This window comes from Pseudorca crassidens, chromosome 1 (assembly GCF_039906515.1).
Source record: "Pseudorca crassidens isolate mPseCra1 chromosome 1, mPseCra1.hap1, whole genome shotgun sequence".
In the NCBI taxonomy this organism is placed as follows: Eukaryota; Metazoa; Chordata; class Mammalia; order Artiodactyla; family Delphinidae; genus Pseudorca; species Pseudorca crassidens.
In genome coordinates this window covers 69,879,457-69,885,456 of record NC_090296.1, presented here as the reverse complement: position 1 = coordinate 69,885,456, position 6,000 = coordinate 69,879,457, and the positions used below count along the sequence as shown (strand labels likewise).

Here is a 6,000-nt window from a genome sequence, read left to right as displayed (position 1 = left end):
GCCACTGTTTCATCAAGTGCTCTGCTTTTCTCAACAATACCAATACCCAGAAGAAATCTTATGCCTTCCAAGAGCTCTCTCGTTAAATGAAGAAGGAACAAGGCTTCATCTTAATTTATTGCCTCATGTTCCAGCAACTAGGTCCAACTCAAACTTTCTCCAAAACAAACCATCTTGTTATTTTCTTCCACAGATTAAAACTCCATGCAATCAGTTGGCCTGTCACAGTTATAAACAAGTCATTACCAGGCTTTCATTACCTATTCAACAAAATTTCAAATTTAAGATATTTATGAATTATCCCAAATTTGGTCTACCTGCCAATGTCATTATAATTTTCCAAATATAGAAGCTTTGTATAGCTATTTTGGTCTCACTATTGTGTACCCTATGATTTTTATGAGGATTGTTTGAGGTAGTACATTTCAAGAAATGAGTGTTAAGCATGTAGTAAATACTAAATACTACTTGTCATTATCACTAGCTGTTATTATCCTAATTCTTTCTCCCACTTGTAGTGGATTTCACATATTGTAATTTATATGTAAATAAATGTCTAATTCCCCTAATTTATTCATGTTTGAAAAAGCAAATGATTTACCTTCATTAATTTAATTTTAGCCTTTATTTTAAATATCAAACCTTAAATGTGCTAAAAAAAGTGATTTCTAAATCATTTGTCAAATGTGTATTATTAGCTAAATTATCCTGAACATTTCATTAAATTGTATTATATCTCTATTGTACTGGATGGAGTGGTAGCTTCCCAAAAGATGTGTCTGCCTGAACCTGTAATGTGACCTTATTTGGGAAAAGCATCTTGCAGAAGCAATTAAGTTGAGGACTTGAGATGATCATCCTGAATTACAGTGGGTTCTAAATTCAATGACAATTGTCCTTAGAAGAAAAAGTGAGCAGACATGCAGATATGAAGACAGAGGCAGAGATTATAGTCATAAATCTGTAAGTCAAGGAATAACAAGGATTGCAATGAGCCATAGAGCCAGGAGACAGGCATGGAATGAATTCTCCTTCAGAACTTCCAGAAGAACCAAACCTGCCAAAACCTTGATTTCAGACTTTTGGCCTCCAGAATTGAAAAAGAATAAATTTCTGTTGTTCTAAGCCACCATGTTTGTAGTAATTTATGAAAAAACACCCCTAGGAAACTAACACATCTGTTAAATGCACATGATTACATTTGTGTCTGTTTATTTCCAAGGATCAGGTTTTTTTAATCTACCACATCTCTGGGCTTGTGTAATGTGTAACAATCAAACAAGAATTGAATTATTATTAATATCTTTGTTATTAGTGTAGCTACCATTTATGAAGACTCAATGTAATGCAGATACTCTATGCATACTTTATTCCCCTAATCCTCACAATTAACATACAATATTATCCACATTTTACAGATAAGAGAACAGACTCAGAGAGGTAAAATAACATGCCCAAGTTTTCATGACTAGTAGGCAACAAAATCAACTTTCAAACACAGGTACATCTGTTTCCAAAATCTCAGATACAGCAAGATTTGCTCGTTTATTAAGCAGATGATGTCTTAATAAAGTCATATATAACAAGCCCACAGCTAACATCATACTCAATGGTGAAAAGCTGAAGGCTTTTTCTCTAAGGTCAGGAAGAAGACAGGGATGTCCACCTGTTGCCACCTTTATTCCGCATAGTATTGGAAGTCCTAGCCAGAGCAACTAGGCAAGAAAAAGAGATAAAAGGCATCTAAATTGAAAAAGGAAGAAGTAAAACTGTCACTATTTGCAGATGACATAATATTATATACAGAAAACCTTAAAGATCCCACTAAAAAATTGTTAGAACTGATAAACAAATTCAGTAAAGTTTCAGGCTACAAAATTAATATACAAAAATCTGTTGCATTTTTATATACTAATAACAAACTATCAGAAAGAGGAGATAAGAAAACAGTCCCATTTACAATTGCAATTATTACAAATTTTACAAAATTACAATTATAATTTACAAAAAGAATAAAATACTTAGGAATAAATTTCACCAAGGAGGTGAAAGACCTGTACACTGAAAAATATGCGTTGATGAAAGAAATTGAAGAAGACAAATAAATGGAAAGACTTTCAATGCTCATGAATTGTAAGAATTAATATTGTTAAAAGGTCCATACTATCCAAAGAAATCTACAGATTCAATGCAATTCCTATCAAAATCCCAATGACATTTTTCAGAGAAATAGAACAAAAATCCTAAATTTGTATGTAACCACAAAAGACCCCAAATAGCCAAATTAACCTTGAGAAAGAAGTACAAATCTGGAGACATCATATTCTATGATTTCAAACTATATTACAAAACAATATATAGAAAATAATTGTGACAGTTATGAAACAAATAATATGGGGAATATAGTCAATAATTGTGTAATATTTTTGTATGGTCACAGATTAGACTTATCATGGTGGTCATTTTGAAATGTGTACAAATATCAAATCACTACATGTGTACCAGAAACTAACATAGTGCTGTAGGTCAATTATACTTCAAAAACAAACAAACGAACTCATAGAAAAAGAGATCAGATTTGTGCCTGCCAGAGGGAGGGAGTGGTGGGAGAGGGAATTGGATGACGGTCGTCAAAAGTTACAAGCTTCCAGTTAGGAGATAAATAAGTACTAGGGATGTAATGTATAACATGACAAAGATAATTAACACTGCTGTACATTATATATGAAAGTTGTTAAGAGAGTAAATCCTAAAAGTTCTCATCACAAGGAAAAAAATTTTTTCTTCAACGTAGTAACTATGTGAGATGATGGATGTTTACTAAACATATTATGGTAATAATTTCATGATGTATGTACGTCAAATCATTATGCTGTATACCTTAAACTTATACAGTGCTGAATGTCAATTATATTTCAATTAAACTGGAAGAAAAAACTGTATATAATAATCTATTTTTAGTATATAGTAAACTATAGTAATCAAAACTGTATGTTATTGGCATAAAGACAGACATAGAGATCAATGGAGCCAAATAGAGAGTCCAGAAATAAACCCAGGGTTATATGGTCAATTAATTTATGACAAAGGTGCCAAGAATATACAATGGGGAAATGACAGCCTCTTTGATAAATGGTATTAGGAAAACTGGACAGCCATAAGCAAAAGAATAAAGCTGAACCACTATCTTCTACAATATTCAAAACTTAACTGAGAATGATCAAAGGCCTGGATGTATGACCTGAAACCATAAAACTGCTAGAAGAAAATGTCAGCAGTAAGTCACGGTCTTGGCAATATTTTTTGGATCTGACACCAAAGCAAAGGCAACAAAAGCAAAAATAAACAGGTAGGACTACATCTAACCAAAATGGTTCTGCACAGCAAAGGAGGCCATCAACAAAATGAAAAGACAACCTACAAAATGGGAGAAAGTATTTCCAAATCATATATCTGACAGGAGGTCAATATCCAAAATATACCAAGAACTCATACAACTCAATTTCAATAAAAAGAACAATCTAATTTAAAAACAGGCAGAGGACCTGAATAGATATTTTTCAAAGGGAGACACACAGACGGTCAACAGGTACATGAAAAGATGAACAACATCACTAATCATCAGGGAAAAGCAATCCAAAACCACAGTGGGATATCACCTCACACCCATTAGAATGGCTGTTGTCAAAATGGCAAGAAATAACAAGTGTTGACAAGGATGTGGAGAAAAGGAAACCCTTGCACTGTTGGTAGGAATGTAAACTGGTTCAGTCACTATGGAAAACAGGTATGGAGTTTTCTCAAAAAATTAAAAACAGAATTATTATATGACATACAGCAACTCCACTTCTGGGTATTTATATTAATACAAAGAAAACAAAAACACTAATTCAAAAAGATTTATGCACCCCTATACTTATTGCAGGATTATTAACAATAGCCAACACATGGAAACAACCTAAATGTTCATGAATGCATTAAAAAAAATTGGTATACAACACAATGAAATATTATTCAACCATAGAAAAGAATAAAATCTTGCCATTTGCAACAACATGGATAGATCTTGAAGGCATTATGCTAAGTGAAATGTCAGACAAAAAATGATAAATACTGTATGCTCTCACTTACATGTGAAAGACAAATAAGCTCACAGATAGAGAACAGACTGTTGGTTGTCTGAGAGAGAAGCATTGGGCTGGGGGGCGGGGCGGGGAGGCGAAATGGGTGAAGAGGGTCAAAGGGTACAAATTTCCACTTACAAAGTGAATAGTCATGGGGATGAAATTTATAGCATGGTGACTGTAGTTAATAACACTGTTGCATGTTTGAAAGTAGCTAGAAGAGTAGATATTGAAAGTTCTCATAACAAAAAAAAATTTTGTAACTATGTATGGTGACAGATGGTAACCAGATTATTTTAGTGATCATTTTGCAGTATATACAAATGTGGAATCACTATGTTGTACACCTGAATCTACTATAATGTTATATGTCAATTATACCTCAATAAAAATAATGGATTTTTAAAATAAATAAATAATAAAAATATAAGTGGATGATGTCTTGATGTAGGTAGTTTAAAACTCCCAGATAATGAACGCTCAACCTGTGAATTACCTGTAAATGTAAACAGTGGGGTGCACATTGCTTTTCTCTCCATGTCCCTACCCCAGGTTTTTCAGTTCACCGCATATTTGTTCCCTTCACACAGCAACCTACCTGCAAAAAGAAACTGATGCAAAGATCTCTCTAACATCCCTGATTCCCTGCTAAAGGCCACCCTGGGCTCAGTTATTCCACACATGCATAGGCTTTGTTTTTTTAATTAATTTATTTATTTATTTATTTTTGGCTGCATTGGGTCTTCGTTGCTGCGCGCGGGCTTTTCTCTTGTTGCGATGGGCGGGGGCTACTCTTTGTTGCCGTGCGTGGGCTTCTCATTGTGGTGGCTTCTCTTGTTGCAGAGCACGGGCTCTAGGCGTGCAGGCTTCAGTAGCTGTGGCACTCAGGCTCAGTAGTTGTGGCTCACAGGCTCTAAAGCACAGGCTCAGTAGTTGTGACACACGGGCTTAGTTGCTCCAAGGCTTGTGGGGTCTTCCCGGACCAGGGCTCGAACCCATGTCCGCTGCACTGGCAGGCAGATTCTTAACTACTGTACCACGAGGGAAGTCCCGCATGCATACTCTTTTATTTCCTAATATTTTTCTGTTCTTAACCAAATAACAAAAATATCCCCCTTCTCATGGTTCCTCCCACTTCAATTTTCTCCCCAATTGCTTGTTCTCCATCTCTTAATTAATAAGGGCTAAAAGTATTCTAGCAATCCAAATTAACCTTAATTCTGTTAGTGGAATATAATGGTCTGAATTAGGTTTCCCCAAAATTCATATGTTGAAGCCCTAAGCCCACTACCTCAGATTGTGACTGTATTTGAAGACTGTATTCAAAGAGGTGATTAAGTTAAAGTCATTAGGGTGGGCCCTAATACAATCTGACTGGCATTCTTATAAAAAGAGGACATGTGGAAACAGAGAGACAGCAGGGATTTGCACGCGCAGGGTAAAGGACATGTAAGGACATAGCAAGGAGGCAGCAATATGAAAGCCAAGGAGAAAGACCTCAGAAGAAATCAAGCCTTGACCCTGGACCTCTAGCCTCTGGAAGAGTCAGAAAATTAATTTCTGTTGTTTAAACCACTCAGTCTGTAGTATTTTGTTATGGCAGCTTTAGCAAATTAGTACAGAATAGAAGAGTTCCAGCAATCCACACGTTTTAAAGAATATAAGAAATATAAGTTAGAAAATGGCATAATATATTCATAAAGAAACCATAGCTGTCTTCAATAGATCTATAAAAGTCTATAAAAATGCCCACATGTTCTTTCAGAAATTCCACAGATTTCTTCACTTAATTCTACAAAAAAATTCCTTCTCCTTGAGCACTAAAATGCAAAGTAAATAAAAATGATTCCTTCTGTGAACTTAGTTTTCAGTTTTA

The 6,000-nt window shown here is 34.8% G+C and overlaps 1 long non-coding RNA gene across 2 annotated transcripts in view; it reads right to left on the bottom strand.

The window, feature by feature from the left end:
• Positions 1–591: 591 nt before the first annotated feature.
• Positions 592–6,000, bottom strand: part of LOC137225188 (uncharacterized) — a 44,505-nt gene continuing 39,096 nt past the window's right edge. For both annotated transcript variants that reach the window (XR_010943728.1, XR_010943727.1), the window contains exon 4: positions 592–1,715. This is a non-coding gene — a long non-coding RNA (uncharacterized lncRNA). The remainder of the gene's footprint in view (positions 1,716–6,000) is intronic.